General features: G+C 51.3%; 1 protein-coding gene across 12 annotated transcripts in view; it reads right to left on the bottom strand.

Annotated features, from left to right (window-relative positions):
• ATP2B2 (ATPase plasma membrane Ca2+ transporting 2) overlaps positions 1–26,260 on the bottom strand; it is a 351,445-nt gene that overhangs the window by 198,791 nt on the left and 126,394 nt on the right. The window contains exon 1 of one of the 12 annotated variants that reach the window (XM_070236861.1): positions 12,715–13,303. The exons of 10 other annotated variants lie outside the window; for them this stretch is intronic. The gene's annotated coding sequence lies outside the window, so the exon portion shown is untranslated. Of the gene's footprint in view, positions 1–12,714; positions 13,304–26,260 lie in introns of those variants that run through there. One more of the 12 variants, XM_014731340.3, reaches the window with a different exon arrangement.

Below are 26,260 nucleotides of genomic sequence, written 5' to 3'. Positions count from 1 at the left end.
TTTGTTTTATGGCCCAGGATATAGTTCATCTTGGAATACGCTCTGCGGACGCTTGAAAAGAATGTGTGTTCTGCTGCTGTTGGGCGGAGTGTCCTATAAATGTCGATTTGATCCTGTCGGCTGCTGGCGGTGTTGGGCTCTCCTATATCCTTGCTGATACTCTGTGTAGTCATTCGACCAGTTACTGAGAGGGGGGTGTTGAAGCCTCTCACTGTAACAGTTCTGTCAGTTTTTGCTTCACATATCTTATGGCTCTGTTGTTTGATGCATACACATTCAGTATTGCTATGTCTTCTTGGTGGATTGACCCTTTTATCATTATATAATATCTCTCTCTATCTCGAGTAGTTTTCTTTGCTTTGAAGTCTACTTTATCAAATATTAATATAGATACTTCTACTTTCTTTCTTTTATTTATTTACTTACTTATTTATCTGAGGAAGACTGGCCCTGAGCTAACATCCATGCCCATCTTCCTCTACTTTACAGGTAGGCACTCATCCGATTCTGGGATATATGAGGCATAAAGAAACCCCAGGAAAGGGCCAGCCTAGTGCTGCAGGGGTTAAGTTTGTTCACTCCACTTTGGCATCCCAGGGTTTGCATCCCGGGCACAGACCTACACACCACTCACCAAGCGAGGCTATGACGGTATCCCACATACAAAGTAGAGGAAGGTTGGCACAGAGTTGGAGCTGAAGAAGCCAGAAGTGAGGACATGCCAATGCGCAAGCAAAAAACGTCCCAACAAAAGCCTGTTCTCTCCAGCAAAGTCCGAGTGCCTACCTGTCCAGTCAGGAGACAAGAGGAACTATGGGCTTTTAAGAGCCCTTTTCCTTTCAAAGTTGTAGAGGTGATTTTTCTTTTGATATTGTATAGCAAAATGTGCAAACATTTGAAAGATCTACATGACTCATGACCCAATATTTTCTAAATGACCAGTGCATGATGTTACCAAAGCACACATGCGTAAAAGACTCATCAAAGGGGAAGACAGAAAAAAATGGATTTTAATGTACAGAAGGAAAAGTTCATTGACATGGCTTCAGATTCTCCATTGCAATTAACTTTTTAAAAACTTTGCTTTTTTTTTTTTTTTTTTGCTGAGGAAGATTAGCCCTTAGCTAAATCTGTGCCAGCCTTCCTCTACTTTATATGTGGGTCACTGCCACAGCGTGGCTGACAAGTAATGTAGGTCTGTGCCTGGGATCCGAACCCATGAACCCAGGCTGCTGAAGCGGAATGTGACAAACTTAACCACTGTGCCATGGGGCTGGCCCTGCAATTAATTTTTAAGATGCTATCTGTTATGGGTTGAACGGTGTCCCCTCCACAATTCATATGTTGAAGTTCTAACCCCCAGGACCTCAGAATGTGACTGTATTTGGAGAGAGGACCTCTGAAGAGGTGATCAAGTTAAAAGGAGGCCATTAGAGTGGGGCCTAATGGAATCTGACTGGCGTCTTTAGAAGTAGAGGAAATCTGGACACACACGGAGACATCGGGAGGAGCATGTGCAGAGGAACGGCCCTGTGAGGACACAGCGAGAAGACGGCCACTGAAGGCCAAGGAGAGAGGCCACAGGAGCAACCAGCCCCATAACACCCTGATCTTGAACTTCCAGCCTCCAGAAGTGCGAGGAGACGCACACCTGTTGTCTAACCCGTGTGTGGCATTTGTTGTGGCAGCCGGACCAGACTGACACAGTATCAGTTGTTGAGTTTGGGTGTAGTATCAAAGCAGAATCTCTAATTATCTGAAAAGGCTGTTAAAATACTCCCTCCCTTTCCCACCATACATCTCTGTGCAGTTGGAATTTCTCCATATACGTTAACCGAAACATCACATGGCAGCAGGCCAAACACAGAGGCGGATGAGGATCCAGCCGCCTTCGATGGAGTCATTAAAGAGATTTGCAAAAATAGAAAACGACGTTACTCTGCTCACTAATTTTTTTCTGTTTTGGAAAATATAGTTATTTTTCACAAAATATGTTGTCATAATGGGTTTATTATTTGAAATGAATTAATAAGGAAGTATTAAAATCTCAGTTTTAATTGTTAATATGGTAAATATGGAGAGATGGTATTTGTGTAGGCAAAACTCTTTTGGGTCTTCAGTCATTTTTAAGAGTGTAAAGGGTTCTGAGACAGAAGGTTCGAGGTCAGCCTTTCCCACACCTGGGTCAATCGAATGTGACTGTCAAGATGGTTAACAGCTGTCCTCTCAAGTTTGTTTTTTCCCTTAATAACTTGCTTGATTAATACTTAAACACATTTATTCTTAAAGGAAACTTTTATCACTACCATCAGTGAAAAACCAGTGCCACTTTCCAGAAATAAATGCTGACAGTAACAAAGAAATGTGATGGTGCATCCTTATATTTACTGAATTATTTTGCCACAAGCAGAAGAATGAAACTGGACCACTATCTTACACCACACAAAAATTAACTCAAGCTGGATTAAAGACTTGACTGTAAGACATGAAACCATAAAACTCCTAGAAGAAAACATAGGCAGTAAGTTCCTTGACACGAGTCTTGGTGATAATTTTCTGAATTTGACTCCAAAAGTGAAGGCAACAAAATAAAAAACAAACAAATGGGACTACATCGAACTAAAAAGCTTCTGCACAGCAAAGAAAATCATCAACAAAATGAAAAGGCAACCTACTGAATGGGAGAAAATATTTGCAAATCATTTATATGATAAGGGGTTAATATTCAAAATACATAAAGAACTCATACAATGCAATAGCAAAAAAACAAACAATCCAATTAAAAAATGGGCAGAAGATTTGAACAGACATTTTTCTAAAGATGATATACAAATGGCCAACAGGCACATGAAAAGATGCTCAACGTCATTAAACATTAGGAAATGCAAGTGAGAACTACAGTGAGATATCACCTCACACCTGTTAGAATGGCTATTATCAAAAAGACAAGAAATAACAAGTGTGGGCAAGGATGTGGAGAAAAGAGAACCTTTGTGTATTGTGTGGGAACGTAAACTGGTGCAGCCACTGTGGAAGCCAGTATGGAGGATCCTCAAAAAATTAAAAATAGAAATACCATATGATCCAGCAATTCCACCTCTGGGTATTTACCCACAGAAAACAAAAACACTAATTTGAAAAGACACACCCACCCCCATATTCACTGCAGCATTATTTACAAAGCCAAGATATGGAAACAACCTAAGCATCCAACAATGGATGAATGGATAAAGAAAATGTGGTATATATGCACAATGGAATATTATTCAGCAATAAAAAAGAATGAAATCTTGCCATTTGCAACAACATGGATGGATCTCGAGGGCATTATGCTAAGTGAAATAAGTCAGACAGAGAAAGACAAATACTGTATGATCTCTCTTATATGTGGAATCTGAAAAAAACAACAAAAAAACAAAACAAAACTAAGCTTATAGATACAGAGAACAGATTGGTGGTTGCCAGAGATGGCGTTAGGGGGTAGGAGAAATGGCTGAACTGTTTTTGTTTTTTAGTTTAAATACGCTGAATAATAATAAAAAGAAGACAAGTCTCTTATATATCTATATTCTTACGTTTCACCACAGAACAAGCATTGAACTCATGACTCACAAGCCTGTTAAAGGTCAGATGCCAAACAGGACATCTACGATGAAGAATCCAGGTCTGGAGTAGTCTACTCAAAATTGGAGTTGCAGCCGATAACAGCTAATTGTCCAAAAGAAACAAAATTGAGTCAACAACTCAAGATAAAAATTCTTCCCAGAGACTTCGGCCTCAGGACCTGGGGAAAGGTAACACGTCTGCCTGAGCATAACATACACAAAGCAACGTTCCAGCCCTACGCCGTTCTCATCATCTCCTTCTCAGTCCCACGCCTTTGGGAGACGGGAGATATTCAGGTAACTGATGTGTGTTCACTTAGTCCGCTTAAACTGGTTGTGATCATCCTGCTGTATTTCCTGAACCTTGAGAAAGGGTCGCCCATATTTGCACACGTGGAAAGCACTATCCCTGTAGCTGCTTGTGGGGCCCCAGATGCATCAGAAGAGTCAGGTAACTGAGTCTCTTCCAATATATTCCATCTTAAATTGTCACACCTGGAGCATTCAGTTCACTACAAATCCAACATCAACTCCACTTCTTTTTCAGAGGGAAACATGCAAGCACCCTACACTGAAATACGCTTCTTTTATCCAACTCAGATTCAAATATTATTTTATTATTTTACCTTTATAAATATTATTTATTTATCTCCTCCATCTAGACTCTTGATTTCCTCTGATATCCCATTAAGCCACTTTTCTATTTCTTCTCTGCTAGGTCCAAAATTTTATTCTCTATTGATTCTTCAAGAACTATGAATTCTTAAGAATTAAAGAATTAGAGAATTATGAAATGTCTTAACACTCAAAAATTATTCTTGATCTCTGTATTTTTCCTTTTCTTCATAATATGTGTCCATCAAATCTTAGTCAATAATTGTCAATTTCACCAAAACCAATGTACTCTTTTTTTATTAAAATATAATTGACATATTACATTATGTAAGTTTAAGGTGTGCAATGTGTTGAAAAAAACTCCAGTGGTTTTGACATAAAGATACGCACATATTCAAAGGAGTAGAACAGAGTCCGAAAACAAAGCTATCCGTGTAAGAAGAACTGATTTTTAACAAAGGCATAAAGGCAATTTAGTGCAGAAAGGATGCCCCTGTCAACCAGTGGTACTCAGACAAGTGGACATCCATATGCAAAAATAAACAAACCTGGATCCACATCTCACACCATATACAAAAATTAACTCTAAGTGGATCATAGGCCTAAATCTCAAGCCTCAAATTATAAAACTTTTAAAAGAAAACAGAAGAAACCCTTTGTGACCCTGACTTTGGCAATAAAAGTGTAATCCATAAAAGAACAAACTGATAAATTAACCTTCGTTAAAACTAAAAACTCCTGCTCTTCACGAGACACTGTTAAGAGGATGAGAAGACAAGGCACAAGGAGAAAATCTTTGTAAAACATCTATCTGAGAAAGGGCTTGAATCTAGAATATGTAAAGAACTCTCAAAAATCAACAATAAGAAAACCACACAATTTTAAAAATGAGTAAAAGATTTGAATAGGCAAAGAAGATTGCCAGATGGCAAATAAGAACACGAAAAGTCGCTCAACATCATTAGTCATTGAGGAAACGCAAATTAAAAATGGAACAAGATACCGCTGCACACCTATTAGAATAGCTAAAGTTGAGAAGACTGACCAGACCAAACACTGGCAAGGACGTACTGTGCTTTCTTCTTGGTCGGGGGAGACGCAAGATGCAATAATTCATCTTTTATTTTGGAGGTGATGTCCCAGACTACTGGACCCTTAGAAAGGTTACTGATGCGGTAGACCCCTGAATCCTCTTAGGACTTATCTCCCAGCCATTGTACCACGTGACTCTTACCAGGGACTCCGCCATGCTGGCCATTTATTGCTTATTTGGTCCACGTAGCATGATGTCATCAATAGAGTGGACCAACGTGATATTCTGAAGGATGTCCAGATTGTTTAGATCTCTTTATTTTATAATTTGATAGAAGTCAGGAGAGTTAAGACAGCTTTGAGGAAAAAAACAAGAAGGAACAGGATGTCCTTACGTTTAGTGGACCCTATTGCCTGCCTGAGGCCCCGACTCCACAGGCAGCTTGTTCTCTGCTCAGAGTTTAGCCAACGTTTAGGTGGGGAGGGGGCTGTAATGAAAGATAGGCTAGTTCCAGACAGAACCTTTTGCCTTGATGTGACCTGGAAAACTGAAAGAGGACTGAAAATGAACTAGTTTTCCCACAGGTGATGGGCTGTTATTTCATAATATCCTCTTGGGTACCATCAGAGGCACATGCCCCACTCTTAGGGATGCTCAGATTTAATGGCGCCAAGGCTAAGAGGTGGGGGGAGTGGCTCCTTCACAAACTGTGCTTCTGGCTCCTTGAAGCAGGTGGGGGAGAGGGTCCTTCTCTTGCTCCCAAGCCCAAGATCATTGACCTTGGCAGCTAAGCTTGAGAAATAATGCACTGTAGCTCAGGTGAGCCCACGAGATGTTCTCTGCAGTCCTTCTCTGAAAACAAATCAGTTTACGACCTGCAGACACCTCAACCCAAGCTAGTGCACACTCCCTTCTCGATTCCACCCTCTCCGGAATCTGTGTTAACCTCCTGTGTTCCTTTCTAGGCGATGGCACCATGGCCAAGAATGTGGCCAGCAACATTGTCTACAGGAGCCACTCTGGAAACAACGCACATGTCCACTAGCAGGAGAATGAATCAACAGACTGTGATATATTCATGCCAGGGAATATTACACAGCAATGCAAACAAATGAACTCTAGCGGCAGCAACCTCATGGATGACTCTGAGTGACATGATGTTGCCCGAAAGAAGCAAGACCCAGAAGGTTCCATACTGAGCAATGTCATATTAAAGCACTAAAACAAAATCAAAACCAAATCCTAGGTGGTATCAGCATACACACACAAGGTAAAAATGTTTCTTAAAAAAAGCACATGGGCAGCGACAATCTTCCTCAAGCAAAAAGAGGAAGTCTGGCAACAGATGTTAGCTCAGGTCAGGGCCAATCTTCCTCACCAAAATAAATAAATAAATAAACAAAGTATATGGGAATTCTCTGTACTTTCCACTGAATTTTGCATGAACCTAAAACTGCTCTAAAAATACAGTCTATAGAACAAAAAAAGCAAAGAAATGATAAACCTAGGACGGTCATTTCCTCTAGAAGAGGCAGGGGGTTGAAATGGCGACACTCACACAGGAATATGCAAATTATTGGTAACATTTTAGTTCTTGAGTGGGGTGGTGGGTTCATGATCTATGTTGTATTATTAAGCTAAAATATATGCTACACAATTTCCTTTGCAGGCATCAAATATAATATCAAAAAATTTAATAAAGGAAAAAAAGGTACAGTCTCTCACCCAGCAACTTTGCTTCTTAAGAACTTATTCTAATGGAAATAATTGGAAATGAAAACAATTTTTCAGTCATAAAGATGTCCATTATGGTGATAATTTGGACACAATCTAAATTTTGAATCCTAGGGGATCAGTTAAGTAAATTACTGAGTAGCCACAGGATAGAATATTATGCATCTATCAAAAATCATGTTTTCAAATAATTTTTAATGACCCAGGAAAATATCTTGATAACCTGGAGTGGAAAATGTAGAGTAGAGAACTGAAATAAAATAGAATCTCAATCTTCATGATCCCAAGAAGAAACTTATTATGTTTATAGTACAGGAAAAAAAAAATATAATGTAGAAAGATGTTCCCAAATGTCATCATTGCTGGGGTAAGGTTTTTGGTTCTTCTGTAACACGGCTCCATTTCCCGGTTCTCCACAGCACATGGGCCTGTAGAACACGTACAGGAAGCCGGCTTGCCCATCTCCAGCGCGCTCACAGCCCCCTCCCCTCGAATGATCATCCCACCGGCCCTGAGGCTGGAGTTTAGAGCCTGCTAAGCCCCAGGCAGCTTGACTCCACCAGGGGGCAAGAGAGGGAGGGAATGAGGCTCAGACACCCCTCCCCTCCCCCAGCCTTCAGCCTCCTGACTGAAGACGCCCTCAGTGCACCTCCCTTCCCACCTCAGCCTGACCCCTCCTTCACTGGGCCCGCCCCACCGAGCCCCTGTCCAGGGTCGCCTACTGGGAACAGGAGAAGGAGCCAGTCCCCGGGCTTTGCCTGGCTCTGCCGCAGCCGCCAGCCTCTCTACACAGCTGGGGCCACTAAACCCCTACCTAGGGGCATGGAGGGCCTTCACTGAGGACTGCCCCACTCCAAGCCCCAGCTGGGGGCCTGCCAGGGACTCCCCACTTCTGAGGGCCCCACGGTCCCATCACTCCCCCTCTCCGGAGATGGAAGTCAGACCCTAAAGTCCTCCAGCACGTGTGCATCCCCTCCCACTATGTAGTCAACTGCCCCTCAGACTGACGAGGTATGGCCTATGGGCCTCCTCACCCCATTTTACAAACGGGGAGACTGAGGCTCTTAGAGATCAGACCGTGTAACCAAGGGCGCACAGCCAGAAGGTGGCCGAGCCAGGATTCGAACCCAGGCTGCGTGGCTCTCCATTCTGCTGCCCCGTGCTCCAGACTCGCCGCCCCCTCTGCGAGCACTATGCACGTGTGTGATGCCCTCTCTGAGTCAAAAATAAACCGAGGCTCAGTTCTGTTGTGCCATCTGCCACGCACCAACTCGCAGGCAGACATGTTGACTCGCTGCAGAGACGGGGCGCCAGGGCAGCCGGGAAATGAGCAGCAAGAGGGCCTGCACCCTCCCAGGCTTCCTGGCTGGCGGTGAGTCAGTTCTACGGGCATGGGGAGCAGAGGGGCTCAGGGTAGCGGGGAGGGCACGGGGGCTGGGAGGGGCTCAGTACTCAGCAGATGGTGGGTGAGAGCTATGGGCTGGAAATCAGCATCTCTGGGCCAAAGACGACTGCTACGGAGGCTGGTGGCCTTGGGCCAGTCCTCTCCCGTCTCCAGGCCTCAGTTTCCCCACTATAAGGAGTTGGAACATATGATTCCTTCCAGGCCCGACAAGGTTACATTCTATGGCTACAGTCTTAGGGAGCTGCCTTTACATTCCTGGTCCTTCGGGGTCAACAATAACCAATGCAGAGATGGAGAGAGGATCCTTAGAGGAACTGGCCGGCCCAAGGTCACATCAATCCTAACAACATCAACAACAATGACAACGACACTCTCCTACCTGTGACATGCAGGGAGCTGACATTTCCCAAAGCACGCTCATGCAGGTTATTCCATTGACAGTCCCCACTTCACAGATGAGGAAAATGGTTCAGAGAGGGAGAGGAGGAGCCTAAGGCCACACAGCTAGCCCAGGGCAGGGGGGAGAGATCCTTGTTTCCATGTGTCTGTTCCATGAAACTTCTGAATTTTAGTCCCTGGGGAAGCTGCAGGCATGGACCCTCCAGACACCTGTCCAGGGAAGCTGAAGCCCCTTTTGAGCCAAAATCACCTCATGCCAAAGGTGGCAGGGACTCTCCACCCAGGAAATTTCTCAGTTCAGGCATTTGCCGAATATGTTTCCCGTGCTGCAAAAATCATCACTGGGCAGCCCAGCTGGAGGGCTCGCCCAACGCCCTCCACATGTGTGACGCTCACTTCAAAGGCCCCTGGGAGGAGCACTGCACGAGGAGTCCAGTCTCGCCACTGCCCCCTCAGCGTGTGCCCTGGAGAGTCCCTCTCTGTAAAGTGAGGGGTGGGATGAAGCGGCTCCCTGGGTCTTCACCACTCTGGGTACTGGGCTGGCCATTATTGGGGGCATGCCCATCATTGCTCCTTCAACCTCTGTCAGCCAGGAAGGACCACGAACGCTGATGGCCAGGACCTGCTGGCGAAGCTCACTGCTGCACCCCCGTACCCGGCCCTCAGTAGGACCTTGTCACCACCTCAGATTGGTGGCACGGTTCTAAGGAGCAGATCCCATGGGCATCTGTTTCGTATCACACAGAGGGTGCTGGGAAAAGGCTCCTCACGGCTCATTCAGAGCTTACTGTGTTCCAGGGTCTCTCTAAGCTTTACCTCACTGAACCCACTTAATCCCCATAGTGAGGCTAAGAGTACATAGCTGCTGTTGCTGCTCCGCCCGTAACCGCACGGATCTAACCACTGTGGAATGATTTCCCCCACAGCATCTGCACCTCTTTGCCTGGGGGCCTTCCCTGGTGGGCAGAGCTTCTGAAAGTTCTGCAGAAGTACTGCCACTCCCCCCATGCCTGCAGGCTCAGCCAGTGACTGACGGGAATTGGGAGTTGGTGTATAAACACCCCGGCTCCCTTGCTCCTCCGGCGGGAAAACCGTGAGCTGTGGGCTCTGTGCTGGCTCCCAGAGTCCCCAGGGCAGCTGAGCCCCAGCTGCCTGCAGTGAAAATTAATAACTAACTTGAAAACACCTCCCTCCCTTTCCTCTCTCACTTCCCCACTCTCCTATCAGCATTCCTGTGCGTGCCAAATAAATTACTGCCACTGAATCGTTGTCTTATCATCTGCTTCTGGGAGAACCCAGCTGGAGAGGGGAGGCACTGATACTCCTGCCCTCTGGATGAGAACAAAGCCAGTGCTCAGAGAGAAGGCACCTCCCCAGGGCGACACAGGAAGCCCACATCTGAACCCAGCCCCACTCATCCTAGAGGTTCTGTTTTGATGATTGCATATGCCAGGAAGGAGAACTAAGGGTGAGACTGAGAGTCTAGTGAGAGAAGGGCCACCGAGGGATGGTGACTCACCCATTCATTCATTCATTCATTCATTCAAAGACTCTTTACTGAAATCAGCTACTGGTCAAGCCGTGCACTAGGTGCTGGGGGTACACTGGCTAAATGCTCTGGCCCTGCAATCCTGGGGACGTGGGCTCCATCCAGGCTCTGACCATGTGCCAGCTGTGTGATGTGGGCAGATCATTCAACCTCTCCCGACCTCTGCTTTGTCATCTGTCACATGGAGGAGCCCAGTGGTGCCTATGCCACCGGCTGCTGGGAGGTAAACAGGCTCACATGTATAAATAAGTGCTCAACACGTGTCAGCTATAAGATGACGGTGATGTCAGTGCTGAATACTGACTGGGAAGGGACATGTGGCAGAAATATTATCATTTTTAGCATGCCTTATCACTTAGGCCAGCCTAAGACTAAAATAAGTAACTACGAGTTGCAGAGGAGTTTAAAGTTTGCACTTTTCCCTACTTTCTCTCCCTCCCTTCCTTTCTTCTTCCTACCCAGCCAAAACCCCTTCTCTCTGCTCCTTGCCAGGTCCTGCACTGGGCACTGGGACAGAGATGACACAGCTCTCAGGGAGCACTTGTTGCCCGGGGAAGACAGGGAGATAGAGAGGGAACTGTGTCGCTCAGTGTGGTGAATGAAGGCCAGCACAAGGGCAGGGCAGCATGAGGAGGGGCATCTGACCCTGCCTGCTGATGCTGGAATTGAGAAGAGGGTGCCACATGGCTCAGAGAGGTTAAGTCACTTGCTTAAAGCCACACAGCAAGTAAATGGTCCTTCTGACTCCAAATCCCGTGACCCCTAATATCCTGCTATGTGGTCACATTCTATTAAGAGTCCCAAGGCATCCATAACAACAATGACTTCTATCACAAGACAGGTCTTGGGGACTCGCCCAAGGGAGACTTGTGTGGCGGCCTAGCCACAGAGAACAGAGCCTCTGAAGTCTCACTGGAAAGAGCAACTGAAGAGCTGTGAACAATACAAAAGCAATAAATGTTTATTGAAAGGAAGGCTGATAGGACATAGGAACAATTTCTGAGAGTTAGAACCTGAGCAAATAGCAGACACGTGACAAGTCTCCTTTACTGGAGACTAAGGACCATGTTGGAACCTAGAGCATTTTACCTTCTACAGGCTATTGTTTCTCTTTCCAGTCACTTTAAGATTAATTTAACTACGTAACAATCTTTATTTTTTTCTTTGTGTTTTTTTCCTGTTTAACCCAGAAATAAACTGGATCCTAATTCTACAGATTTCTGATGTTTGTTTTCAGATAGCACACTTTATGTGATTCTTTTTCTAAAAGATCTAGTCCAATTTGAGGTACAGATCTCTTATCTTTTGGAGTTGAAAACTTCTTTCTCCCAGAAGGACACATTCCCAATGTTCCCAAGAAAGTGACTAGCATACAGGTTCTGATAAACCAAAATCCACTTCACAGGAACCCTGTTGAGACTTAACGTGCCCACTCCAGGATCCCAGGCTGCCTGGGCACCACATCGCACATTCTCCTGAGCACGGCGAGGAGCCACGTCACCCCGAAGTCTGCAGAATTAGTTGCAGGAGAGTTTTAAATAGTAGGAAGTCCGTGCCGGGTGAGGTCATGGGCGGACGACAGGGGCACATACACACTGGCTCGGGGAGAGAAGGAAGCTGTTTCTCGCAGCTGCCCAGGCCAGACGCGGGGCACAGACCGCAGTCAGGCCAGGCTGCTGGAGGACACGACTCAGCCTGCTGGCTCTCTGACTGAAGGCACAGACGGGCTTTCTTCGACTTGGGTCAGGCAAGTCTAAGGCTGGGACAGGACAGCAGGAGTGCTTCATTAAGAGGACTCCAGCCGAGGTGCAAAATCACCTGAATGCCTGTGCAAGTATTTTCTAAGCCTCCTGCCCCCACAGCCTCCGGGAGCTCAGGTCTGAATCTTAATGAGCTCACGGGACCGTGAGTGGGTACCTAGCGGAAAAGGAACTGGTGAGTTCAGTGGGGAAAGAGAAAGACGCAGCCCACGGTGACCAGGCAAGGCAGCCGTGAACGATGCTCCCACTGCAGCAGGTGCCGCGGGCACAGAGTAGACGCGGCGAGAGCGCCAGCCTCGGCAGCTCGCACGAGGATCTGGGACCATCATCGCTGCTGCTGGCCACACACAGCCCTCAACACATCTTTCTCTTTAATACCGATACCACACGCCCCGCCCCCCAAGCCCCCCACGGCCCAGCTTTAACAATGCAAAGTTTTATATGAAGAAATATTTCCCCATAGAAACGCTTCTATTCTAAGTGAACTTACACTTAGAAATAGATTTTTCATTCTTTTTATCAGAAATCAGAGTTCAAACTTCCAGCCCAGCAATGGGACACAATTGCTCACAATTACGTTTCATTTGAAAAGAAATAAAATGGATCACATTTACCTGTTTCGCTGTCTCTGGTTCCGAAAACTACCTAGCACGGCCAGCGGGGGCAGCTCTGAGGGTTGATGTGGAGAGCCGGGGCTGGAGTGTCCCAGCCACGCGGCCTCAAGCATGCCTCAGTTTCCCCCCCCTGTAGAAGGGGACGCGAGCTCCGTCTGGGCTGCTGGCAGCGGGACCTGAGGCCAGGGCCGGGCAGCTCTCTGGAGCCCTGGGCAGACGGAAGCCAGGAACATTAACAGCGCGTCTAAACAATGCTAACAGTTGCATAAGGAGGGCAGCCGTGCTCGTCATGGGCCTGGTTTTGGCTTTCTGGAGCGGTCCTGCAGCAGCATTTCTGCAGCCGGAGAGGGAACACCCTTCCCACGGCCGCCGCCTCGGTGCCGGGCGGTGACTCATAGCGCTGGCAGGGGCGTGGGCGGCAGCCACTTAGGCATCGCCGTGGGATCTGGCAGATCTGACCCCATGGGGCTGCTCCGCAAGGAAAAGGGCGCGAGCGGCCCTGCTCCTCCTGCGAGGTGAGCGGGGCGCGGGGGGAACAGCCTTCAGCGGCCGGGCCCCCTTGCTGCCAATGCAGCTGGAAGCAGAGCCCAAGCGGGCGCCGGCACAGGCTCCTGGGGTGGGTGTAAACACCGCCTCCGGGGGTGCTGCCTGCTCCCACCCCCAAACCCTTCACTCCTCCAACACTCAGCAAAGACGCCTGCAACACCCAACGGCAGAAAAGCAAGATAGAACTCCCATCCTTGAGACCATCTTCACGCTGGGCCCCGACCAAGCCTTCCACGGGCTTTGCTTCCTTCCACCCTCACAACCACCTGCTACTCTGCCCATTTCACAGACCAGGACACTGAGGCTGGCAGCAGGGCCCACAGCTGTCCCGAGGCAGAGCTGGGAATCCTGTTGGATCTGCTCCGGGGCTCTGAAACGTGAGAGGAGGCCCCCAAAGTGGGGTCTGCGGGCACGGGAGAAACAGGTGAACCTCCTGAAAATGCAGCTGCCGGGGCCACGACAGCTCGGGCGGAGGCGCTCATTTGTGGCAGCTGCTGTTTTTTAAAGGACGGTTTCGTGTTGTCGCACTGACTTCTCATGACAGTTCCGTGAAGCAGGCGCCGAGGTGGAGCCGCCTCCCAGGGTCACCCAGCCATGTGCTGTCTGGACCACCGCCCTCTCTGACCTCTGGCCTCTAGCTCCCCATCGGTGCAATGGGGACACACGAAAATCGCACCCTCAGACGGTGGCAGGGTTAAATGAGGTGACAGAAGGGAACCGCTTTGGAACTGCAAAGTGCCACCCTCATACGAAGGAGCATTATTATTTACTAAAATAGCTTAGTGGGGAGTGCAAGCCAGCTGAGAACTACAAGGTTCTGGATTCAATCCTGGGTTTCTGCAGAGTGCTTCGTGGCATTCTCCCCTGAGCTGGAAGCTCCTGAGAGCAGGGATGACGTCTGGTTTGCCTCAGTTTCCCTAGAGCCCAGCTCTAGGCATGGCACAGAAAAAGTCCTTGAGAAACCTTGGCCGAACTATTCAGGATTAATTCAGGACTGAGGAAGAGGGCGGAGGGGGAGAATAACGGCATCAAGGGCTGGAAGGGGCCTTGGGGTGACCAGAAATTCGGTCTTCCAACTGGGGACACTTGAGAATGAAAAGGACGCTTTCAATAGTCATGATAACCCGGGACTGATTCGGGCCAACCAGGACACATGGTTACCCTATTTGTTGATCCTTTAGTCTGAACCCCACATTTCGGGGAAAGCCCAGCGAGAGGGGTGGAGCTGGGACAGGACTGGGGGCTCTGGCTCCCTCGCGGGCCCGCTCTTGGAAGAGCTGGAACGCAGCTACAAGCGGGTGGAGGTCGCTTCTGAGGGCCTGCAGCTCTCTGGAAGGCACTGGGCGTTAGCCATGCAACCCGAAGTTTCTGCTGGGTAAATATCACCACTTCTGGGCCGGTTACTAAGGGCCTGAGCAGTTGCTAAGCGGCCGTGTGACCTCATGAGGGGCTATTGTTCGGCGCTCAATAGGCATCCTTGAGTGACATTCCCCAACTCCCAAATCCCAGGGGCCCTGGGGTTCTGGGAAAAGAAGCGAGAGATTATAATGAGCAGGAGCAGTTGACAGACCCTCGTTTGTTTTCCGGGGGTGGAGTGGGGGGGTGGGGTGGCGGCTGCAGCCTTTCACAGCAAAGTATACGAAGGCTGGAGTGGCCAGTGAGAGCTGTCAGTGGGTGTCACCAGCGACAGAAACACCCCAGGAATAAAGAATGGACCCCACGGGCAGTGCCTGATCTTCCACAACCCACGTGAACACACATCGTCTCCGTTTGCTTTCAAGGCAGCAGGAGGTGGGGGGGTCACAATGATCCCCCCCATTTCAAAACAGAGGAAGCTGAGGTCCAAAGAGAAGAAACGGCTTGCCCAAAGGCTCCCCAAGATGTCCTGGTTTCCAGGCGTAGTGGGCAGAACAGTGGTCTCCCAAAGACGTCCGCGTTTTGACGCCTGGAGCCTGTGACTACCCCAGGTTACATGCAAAGGGGACTGAAGGTTGCTCATCGGCTGACCCTGAGAAGGGAGGTGGTCCTGGGTGACCGGGGCGGGCCCGATGTAGTCACAGGGGTCCTGCAAGGGGAAAAGGGAGGCAGGAGAGTCAGGGGGCAAGTGATGTGGTGTGAGAAAGCCAAGGCCGCCTGCGGAGGGAGAAAGGCCTGCGAGGAGGAGGGCAGCCTCCGGGAGCTGGGAAGGCGAGGCGCCAATGCCCCACGAAGGCCTCCCAGAGGGACGCACCCCGTCCCGGTGTTAGCCTGGGGGCCGGTGCCGACTCCTGACCCACAGAAGTGTTAGCTGACACCTTCTAAGCTGCTCTCTTGGGGTCATTGTGACACGGCCATCTGCAAGGTCTGAGCCAAGAGGGCGGCTTCGAAGATCCTTCAGCTCCTGGGAGTTAGGGAAACAAGAGGCCAAGAGAAACAAAGAGATCTGCTCAGGGTCGCAAAGCAAGTGAGAGAGACAGCGACGGAGACCTCCGGGTGTGGGTCAGACCTCCCCAAGGCTGCTGACGTGGCCCAGAGGGGCCGGGTCTTCTAGGCCACTTCTCTGCCAGTTTCTCAGGACCAGGCTGGCCCAGGACCCGGGGCCCCGACAGCATCTCCTGTCTCTCTTTGCCAGAGGCAGGTCAGCAGCCCGTTTTATGACAGGCAGGAGGCGCGCTCCTCCCACGTTGCACCACCAAACCCAGGCGGCCCGCAGCCAGACTCGCAGCCCACGGCTTCAGGTCCCTCATCTGAAAACGTGCACCGTACCCTCTGTATCAAATGGTGGGAATGCAATGTGAGGGGGCGAAGGGGGTGCCTTGGCGCTGTGCCTGGCGCACAGTAGGTGCTCATGCCTGCTCCTCTGCTTTGCTCAGTGAGGCCCAGGCCCTGCCCCAGGTCTCCCAAGGCCGCTGGCCCTAATACCTCAGCTAACTTTGGAGTTCAAGAGCCTCATTCCCCGAAGGGTGTTCTCTCTGCCTGGGACGTAGAAGCCGCTCCACGAACGCTTGTGGAATGGACCACAGGACGGACCCCTGAAGGCTCTGCTCTCTCCTCTTTGCCTGGAAGCCTCCTACGTACCCATCAAGGTCCAGATCAAGTGCCCCCTCCTCCAGGCAGCCTTCCCTGATCCCACTGCACAAGGTCCTGCTCCCCTCTGTGTGCTGGGCTTCCAGCTCCCTCCCGGCACCCTAGTTTTGGTGTCTAGGGCCCCAGCCATGGCGGCAGATACACCTGGGCTCGAATTCCCCCGGTGTGATTCTGGGCCAGTCCCACCTCCTCTCCGAGCTGGCCTCCTCTGTTGAATGGGAATGCTGACAGCAACCCCACGGTGGGCTGCTGGGAGGAGCACACGAGGGCGGCACGCGAAGGGCGAGGCACAGTGACGGACAGAGCCTGCCCGGAGCAGGTGTTTTCATTAGAACGGTTGTTACTGTCTTAGATGTTGCTCAGTGCAAACCGAGCTCCCGGGGCAGGGACGGGTCTAACCACCTCCTCAACAGCCTGCAGTCTTCACTGAGCGCCCCTTATGTGCCAGGCTGTCCTCCAGCATGCGGACGCCAGAAGGGAACAAGGTCCCTGCCCCCATGGGCTGACTTTCCAGGGGCGGGAGACAGATACTCAACAATCCACACAGATAGCAACAGGACGTCTCAGGAGGGATCTGCCGCCATGAAGCCCAGAAAGGCAGGGCAGGTGGGAGGGCCGGAGGGCCTCTCTGAGGAGGCGGTGCATAAGCCCTACTGGAGGGAGGGAGTAGAGCCAGCCACGAGGACCTATGGGGAAGGGCATTCCCAGGGCGGGAACAGCAAGGGCAAAATCCCTGAAGAGGGGAGTGTGTCCGGCATGTTTGAAAAACAGCAAGGAGGCCACGTAGTGTGTGCTCAGAAAACATGCAGAACTGAAATGTTATTACATGATTTCATTGTTTTATAAAAAATGTTGTTATGCCTATGGACTTATTCTTTTCTATTTTATTAACAGGAAACAAATAGCTTCTTCAATCTATTATGTCATTGGATGCTCACAGCAACCCTCTGGGGTGGGTACAATTGTCCCCATTTTGTACATGTGCAAAACTAAGGCTCAGAGAGGCGAAGTGCTTTGCCCAAGGTCACACAGCAGATAGGTGGCAAACTCAGGATTTGAAGCCAAGACTGTGTGATATTTCAGTTCTGGCTTTTGCTCCTGGGACAGCAGGCTGTGGGTGGTACTCAGGCTCCCCAATTCCTGTTCCCCCATCGCAAGTCACTCCAGGCCCGAGGGGGCTCCCCTCCTTCCTTCCCTGGCCGTGTGGTGGATCAGTGACCTGTGGCCTCCCAGCCTGGGCCTCTGCTCTGAGACACAGAGTGAGCCTGGGGCGTAGGCCTGGGGCGGCACGTGGGCTCTGGCAGGCAGTTCGAGTTCCAGGAGCGCCGCTGGCTGGGAGGTCAATGAAGATGCTGGAGGGTAGGCAGGTGCCCGGGAAGCGTGAACTTCTGAAGACTTATAAAAGCACATCGGAAAAGTGAACTGCGGACGCACCGTTGGATTGTGGGGTGTCTCCCACCGCCTTTGCAACATCGGGAATCGGGACAGCCTGGCCGAGGCTGGATGCCCTGGGAAGTCGCACCTCCATGGTGCAATGCAAGAAGGTGGGAGAACCTTCTGGTAGGAGAGCTGAGGGAGGGAGGGGGCGCATGATCCCAGGGTGGGGCTCCAGGGGGACCAGGCTGCAGGGAGATGCAGGGTGAGCGTTGTGGGGACAGGATTCCCAGAGGACAGGGCACTGGGGCTGTCTTCAGGGGAGGAGGAGAAATGGCCCGGGCGTCGAGCAGGTAGCATAGGGCGGGCGCAGTCACCGAGGGCTGTGTTCCGGGCAGGGGGAGCAGTCAGAGGTGCTGGAAAGGGCGCTGCACCCGAGGGTAATATTCCAGACCACTTTTCTGTTCTTATCATTCCCCCAACATCATTGATCTCAGTAAGCGGCAGAGCAGGGCTCCGAACCCAGATCTGTGCGAGTCTGAGGCCCATGCTGGTTCCACGCCATCCCACTAGAGCCAGAAGGTGGGGCATCATGGTGACAGGACCGAGGTGGCTGAGGAGGACGGGGGAGCAGAAGGCCCAGTAGTGGGGCCAGCCATGCCCCAAAGCTGGCGGTGTGGGGCTGCTTCCTGGCTGAAGACGGTCCCATGCAGGCCCCGTGGCAAGGGAGTGCTGTGGGGACATTTCCGCCGTGTGCAGAGTAAGGCAGCACCAGATCCCCACATGCTTCCCAGCTGCCGGAGGTGCGGCCTGGCACGGAGAAGCCTGTGGCCCCTGCTGGCCACCACGCCTCCTCCTCTGGGTCAGAGCAGCCCGGACTGCCTTCGGGGAGCCACTCATCCCCACTCTCAGACTGCGGGGCTTGCACAAGGCTGAGCCCAGCTGGCTCCCAGGGTGGGTCTGAGTCCTGGCCTTGGCCAAACAAAGCTTTGCTTTGCGTCCCCACAACAGTGACTGGTCCACAGATGCGCGTGTGACCTGGGAGCCACTGAGAGTCAGCCTGAAGACTAGCTAAGACTACAGGGAGGGACGCGCTCTTTCTGCCGGGGCGGCTGAGCTGTTAGGATGTAAGCCTGAAGCTGCTGGGGGGCCACCTTTACCACCACACAAGGAGAAGCTACCTGAGGATGAAGCCAGCACAGGGAGAGGCAGAACTGAGAGATGGAGAGAGAAGGAGAGAAGGAGTGCTGATGATCTTGTTCCGGCCCCTGGATCCAGCTGTACCTGAAGCCTGTAACCCTAAGACTTTTCAGTGACTCAAGCCAATAAATTCCTTTTGGGGCTTAAATCAGTTTGAGTCACTTTCAACAGAAAGACTCTTGACTTATATAGCTCATAACTTTCTTAGAGCAAAAAAGGGAGAAAGGAACTCAGAAGGGGAAAAAAAAAAAGGAGAAAGATGGGTAGGGGAATGGGAGGGAGAATTAGTGTTTAATGAGTATAGAGTTTCAGTTTTGCAAGATGAAAAAGTTCTAGAGATCTATTGCCCAACAATGTAAACATACTTAACACCACTGAACTGACCTTAAAAATGGTTAAGATGGTAAATTTTTAAAAACCAGAGTATAAAAAAAAAAGAGGGAGAGGTGGGTGAGAGGAGGCAGTAGAAGCATGGAAAGGGGAGGACAGGAGGCAGGGGAGGTGACGGGAGGAGAGGAGAGAACAAGGAGGAGAGTGACAGAAGGTGGCCCTGTGGCCTCCAGGAGCGAGGCCAGCTGCTCCTGTCACCTACTCTGCTATTTTTACACCTTGTGGCTCTCAAGGTAACTTCACACCTGGTCCTCCTGCCCTTCAAACGTTAATTTGTTTTCCAACATTTTAGAAATGCTTTCCTGCTTCTCTAAGTTCCTTGACTTTTAAATTGAGCCATCCCAGGAGGGGTAATGAGCCGAACAGCGGTCACCACTGCCGGGTGCGCCTTCTGCTTACGGGGGACTTTCACAGTTTGCATCCTACTGAGGCCTCTCGAAAACCTAGAGAGGTGGACGGGGAAGTCCTCAGCCCATTGTACAGACGGGCAGATCCGCCGCACCAGAGACGTGCTCACTGCCGGAGTTTGCACCCGGCCCCTCTGACTCCCACCCTGCTCTCTGAGAAGACGGGGTGGGGCTGGCGGCTCTGGGAGATGGTCTGCTGAGCTCGCTGGCTCCTCCAGGTTCATCCCGGGCTTGATCTGAAGGGACTGAAGGGACGTCCGAGGAGACAGGAGGCCCACAGGGACCTCTCCGCACGTGTGCCCTCCCGGGGAGCTTGGGACGAGGCCTGGGGCCTCCGCTTCCAAAGCAAAGCCATGTAAAGATGCAGCAGGCAGTTCAAACGCTGGGAATTGCTTCACACTCTTCCTTTCAAGTCTCCGAGCCGAGCAATTTGCTTTCCATGTCGGGGGAGTAAAGCTGCTCCGAGCTTAAGGAGCTGCTGACGAGAGTGACACCGGCCTCTTGCGGGCTTTGATCACGGCGCATTTCACTCCCACTTCCCAAACCTGAACAGCTGGTCCAGGCCCTTTCAAATCGAGCAGGCAATTAAATTTTCAGAAAAAGAAGTGGAAACTCCAGGGATAACGAGATGGGAGCCACTCAAAGGCGGCAGCTGGGCTTCTGAACAAACCAGGGAGGACCAGGGTGAGGCGGACGCCCTCTACCACGAGGAGGCACGGGCAGAGTGGGCTGGGCAGGCTGGGGATGGGAGCCCTGCGGCTGGACGCACCAAGCTTCTGCTGTCAGCTGAGAGCTGAGACCTGCCCTCCCGGGGGCTGCAGCGCAGCGGGGGCTCAAGAGAGGGGCTGACAACTGTGGGGTCTCACCCAGGTGCCCTGTCTCTGATGTGCCCCTAAAACCAAAGGAGCCTGCCCGTGGCTGCCCCCAGTCTGAGGGCCAGGACTTCATGGCTGAAAAGCGCCCCAACTGAGCCCCATCTCTCTCCCCAGCCTGCTCCTCCTCCAGGCTTCCTCATCTCAGGATATGGCTCCCACAGCCAGTCAACCAGTTGCCTGCCATCCATCACCTGCTCACACCAGGCCCACCACCCAATCCTGTAGATTCTACATTCAGCATCTTTTACCTCCTCTCCCCTACACTGTCACCAACCTCATCAGTCCACCATGATGACTCGCCTGAACGAATGCACTACACACGCCCACTCATCTGTCTGTCCACCCACCACATCCATCCATCCATTCGCCTCTCCATCTGTGCACCCGCCTGCCCATCCATCCATCCATTCACCCAATTACGTGTCCATCCAACGCCCATCATCTGTTTTCTGTCAACACCCGCTGTTCCCCCACTGCTCTAGTGGGAGAACCAAATGAGGTGAATGACGTCAGAGGCCTGGGAGAAGAGCCATTCTGAGTTCCGGCGATTAGGGCAGGGCAGCAGCCCCAGCCCCATTTCTGTCCACTGTGCCTGCGGTCCTTGGCCCCATCTAAACCAACAGCCCTTTTACTGTCTTGAAAGCAAATTCCCCAATAATATAAGCTGCCAATACACATCATTTAGAAAAGGGGTGCAATGTCCCAGCTGCAATATGGATGAGGAATGAAAGGCAAGTCATGTACCACAACACTACTCGCGTTTCCACGTTGCCGTGCCCGGGTACCATGATGCTGGGACAAAGAGTGAAGCAGCCTACTTGGATCCTACTTGGGATGAACTAGTTCGGATGGAAGAGAAGACAATATTCAACTGAGTCTTGTCAGCTCTTTTCACTACGTTTGACATTTTGAAGTGAGGGCTAAGTAAACTCATTCACAGCTATACACTGAGCCCCTGGACTGTGATGCCACCAACATAGACAGGGCCGTTGTACCAGCATCTCCAACAACACGGCTGCTGCTCCTGCATTTTAAAATGGGGACGGTTCTTGGCGAAGCTCTGAACAAGACGAAGGGCAGTTTTGCCTCGATTTACTTGTAGTTTTACTCCCGGAAATTCCAGGATATATAATGTGTCAGCCTGTGACACAAGGGCAGACTCTGGGCTTAGATATGAGAAAACAGGATTTTCCCTGACGTCGACATCCAATGTGACACTCGACACTGTGCCGCACTCAGCATAGGCCTGCGATGTGCATTGTGGGGCCTATAACACCCCTGGTCCTGGCCCACAAATGCCAGCAGCCTCCAGCCATTGTGACAACCCAGAAAGCTCCCCACTCCCCCAGGGACAGCCAGGCCGGGCCCCTCCTTCCAGAGCTGACTCTCCTGGGGCCATCTCTCCTCCCGGCCAGAGTCTGACAGGGGCCAGGGGCCCGAGGCATATTCTGCAACCTACAGGGCTTCATCTCAGCCATGGCTCATCAGAGCCCATTGCAGGACAAAATGCCCTTCTGGAATTCAGGGGCCACGTGTGGCAGCAAAAGTGGATTGGCAGCCAGAAGTCCTGAAATCAAAGTCTCAGCTGGGTGACCTCAGGGAAGTCTATGGGCCTCTCTGAGCCTCAGTTTCTGGAATCACCAAATTGGAATAATAACATTTCCTGTGTTAGGAGGAGGTCAAATGAAACGTGCACGTTCTCACCCTAACCTTGTTCATGCTGACAGAGGCACAGAACGGGGGAGAGGGCCCAGGAACCCGCCAGCCTCGCTTTGTGATCGATAACCCCACTTATCAGCTCTGTGGCCTCGGGCAAGACGCATGACTTTCATGAGTCTCAGTTTCCTCATCCATAAAATGGAGGTGACGACCGGGGCTGCTTCACAAGACAGGGCGAGAATCTCAGGAGAAAACTCACGCAGAGCGCTTCGTGGAGGAGCTCCCCATAAATGTTAGCTGTAGTGTGGTTACTGTTTCTAGTCCTTGTTATTACGAGCATGAGGAATGTGTGCTGGGCTTGGAGAATGGGGCGTGGTGATGGAAAACAACGCCTAGACTGGGGAGGCCCCAGCCGGTGCTCAGGGAACGAGTGAACGGTCACTGGGTTCATGGAGAGGATCCAGGAGGAGGGGCAGCACGGAGGGAGGGAACCGTGTACAGGAGGCAGCACTGGTGGTCTTCTGGGAAGGGCTCAGATGCTATCTCCTGTCTGGCCGACTTCAAAAATCACCCCTGCTCCCCAGGGGAGCGGAAGGCAAAATGAAGAGGCCCTTCATCGCTGGGCCAGGCTCTGTCCCTCAGCGGAGTCCAGGAGACCCAAGGAGGGTGGGCCCGGTCCTTTCCAGGGGGCCCAGCTCAGGCCGTGCCCCCGATGGCCCAGGCCCGGTCAGCACCAGGTGTAGGACAGAATGAAAGGCAGCCTTCTCACCTCTGCCATCCCACAAAGGGGAGACTGGGGAGCGTGTGGGGGGTCCTGGACCATGGCACTGGAGCTAAGCCAGCCTGCTCCCACCTTTCTGCCGCCCACACACCAAAGGCTCGTGTGTCCAGGAGGAGACGCTCAAAGCAGCCTGGGCGTTTAGGCTCCTGGCAGGATGAGGGGTTCGGAGAGGCCCACGGCACGAAAATCCACACCTGACGTTCAAAGAAAGAAAAACTTCCAGAACACCAGCCTCAGAGAGAGCCTACATTTTCCAAGATTTAGGAGATACAGGCCAGGTGGCTGGGGCTCAGGGGAGGCTGGCCCCCCACACCACAATTCTGCCTGGTGAACCATCAGTTTACCACCAGCTATTTTTGGCTCCCGCTGCTGCAGAAATGTCCTTTCGGAAGAGGGGCCTCGGGGAACCGTGGCCTCCTGTGCGGCCTGAGAAGCATGCGTGACCTCCCCGATAAGATCAGGCAACATCCCTTAACAGTGGCTCAGATGGCTCTCGGACACGTTCCCGGCCTCCGCCGAGCTCCGGCCCTGAACGATCTCTTTCCATTTGCGTGCTTCCCGCTGTTTAGAATGCCACCGTGAAGCCCAGATTTTCCATTTTCCCTGCCTCGTTTCTGTTAGAACAACAGACAGGCGAACTAAAAACCTACCAACTGACCAGTGTCAGGGAAAAAAAAGGAAAGGACAGAGATTTGCCATCAACAGGAAAAAACAATCAGGCCAAATATAACCACAGCGGCCGCTATTTACAGAGCCATTCCCGTCTCGACTGAGCCTCCGGTCAACTCCATGACGTGGCCCTGCTGTCCTCTTTTTCCAGATGAGGAAACTCAGGCTCAGAGAGGTGACACGAGCGACCCGGGCTCATGCTCCAGGGAGCACTAGAGCCAGACATCAGAGTCCACCCTCCACCGAGAGAAACAGCGACAAAGGTGACAATCGTAAAGCCACAGCCGCTCTTTACCGAGCACCTGCTCTGTGCAAGGTGCTGCCCAGGTTACACAGGTGACACATGTGAAGTGGCTCCACGCCTCACTCACGTCCTCCAGGGACGGACTCAGCCTATTTTGCTGCGGGGGGACGGGAGCCTGGAGACGTGAAGTGACTTGCCCCGGGTCCCACGTGAGGGGAGGGGGGTGGGAACAGAGTCTGACTTCTTTCCTTTTCCAGATGCTTTCAGAGGGGACCCCAGCAAACAGTTTTTCTTATTTGAGTAGTTATGGGTTATTTTTATGAACCAGGAAAAAATGTGTAACCAGAATGTAACCCCTGACCTCCTGGATATTATTCCTTGTGACAAAGCCAAGGATGATGTTTAAATGATGAAAATGAGTGAGTTCAAGGAAACATATTAAGCTGAGCTGTTCAGAGCCTTGTGGAGTGTGTGAGCTGGAAGGGGTTCAGGCCCAGTCCTGCGGGGGCACAGTGGAGGAGGCGAGGCCGAGAAGTGAGGGTCCTGCCGAGGGTTGGCAGCCCCAGACTAGTGGGGTTGACAGCACAGAGCGCCCCTGATATTCCCTGGGGCTGCCTCTGCCTACTGACCTTATTTTACAAACCTGGTTGGTCAGAGGACTTTGGAGAATTTCCAGGTATGGAAAGAGAGGAAATGAAATTGGGAAGCTAAACCAGTGTCTTCCTGCGGGCCTTTGTAAGGCTTATCTGCACCACAGGAAGAAGGTTTAAAACCTAGCCTGGCCCACCACCTTCTTCCTGGGATACTTGTCACTTACTTTGGCCACCTGGTGTCTGAACCGCTTCCTCTATTTGGGGAGCTGCCCACCTTGTGACTCAGAGCCCACCTTCCCACTCAGGAATCTGAAAAATGCCTGTGCCTGGCTGCCCTCCCTCCCAGGCCCAGGCTCATGACGGGGGCTCCCCCAGCCAGAAGCAGCCACCCCAGCCTTGGCATTGGGAGGGCAGAGGGAGTGACCTTGGGAGTGGGGGGGGGTCTTCCCCAGGCTGATTCTGCCGCAGAGCCTGGGGCCTCGATTCTGGCCAAGCAGCCCCTGAGCCTGGCTCCCCGTCCTTGCTGAGAGTTCCTGCAAGGCCCCGTGTGCTTTTCATGAATTCCTCTGCTGCTAAAATCAGCCAGGGTCAATCTCTGCTGTTTGCCGTCTAAAATCCAGGCAGATCCAGCGCTTTGTGGGCGACCTGCCCAGGGGCATTTACAATTAAAATAAGAGGCCTCGTAGAGAGAGGTCAATGCTAACTTCTACCAAGAGCTCCATTATAGGGGAAAGAACAGAAGCCCCGGGACCAACGGGACCAAAGTTCCAGCGCCACCTCCACGCGGGCTGTGCCACGCTGGGAAAGTTGCTTGATTAGTTTTCCATTGCTGCCATGACAAATTACCACAAATTGAGTGGATTAAAACAACACAGATTTGTCACCTTCCCGTAAACTTAAGGTGTCGGCAGGGCTGTGCTCTTCTCTGGGAAGAATATGTTTCTTTGTCTCCTCCAGCTTCTAGAGATGGTCTGCTGGCCTTGGGCAATGCCCCCTCCCTCCATCTTCAAAGCTGGCAGACACTGCATCTCTCTGACTCTCCTTCCATCCTCACAGCGCTCTCTGACCACAGCTGCAAAAGGTTCTCTACTTTTTTTTTTTGAGGAAGATTAGCCCTGAGTTAACTACTGCCAATCCTCCTCTTTTTGCTGAGGAAGACTGGCCCTGAGCTAACATCCATGCCCATCTTCCTCTACTTTATATGTGGGACACCTGCCACAGCATGGCTTGCTAAGCGGTGCCGTGTCCACACCCGGCATCTGAACCTGCAAACCCCGGGCAGATGAAGTGGAACACGTGAACTTAACCACTGTGCCACCTGGCCGGTCCCAAAGGTTCTCTACTTTTAAGGACTCATCTGATTAGACTGGGCCCCCATGGACAGTCCAGGATACTCTCCTCGCCTCAAATTCCTTGACCTTAATCACATCCGCAAAGTCCCTTTTGCCACGTAAGGTCACATATTCACAGGTTCTGGGGACTAGGATGTGGATTTGGGGGCCATTCCTCTGTCTACAACAGGTTGCCCTGTGGCCCACCACGATGCAGGTCTGTTTCACAAACAGAACACATTCACTCCATCCCAAGATCCCCCAAATTCTCGGCCTGTTACAGCATCAACTTGAAATTCAAAACCTGGTCTGAATCTCATCAGCTCAAAAGTCCCAAATCTCATCAGCTAAGTCATGTAAATTGGGGTGGGGCTCTGGGTATGATCCATCCTGGGGCACAGTTCCTCTAAG

This window comes from Equus caballus, chromosome 16 (assembly GCF_041296265.1).
Source record: "Equus caballus isolate H_3958 breed thoroughbred chromosome 16, TB-T2T, whole genome shotgun sequence".
NCBI lineage: Eukaryota > Metazoa > Chordata > Mammalia > Perissodactyla > Equidae > Equus > Equus caballus.
This window is presented reverse-complemented; position numbering and strand designations above follow the sequence as displayed.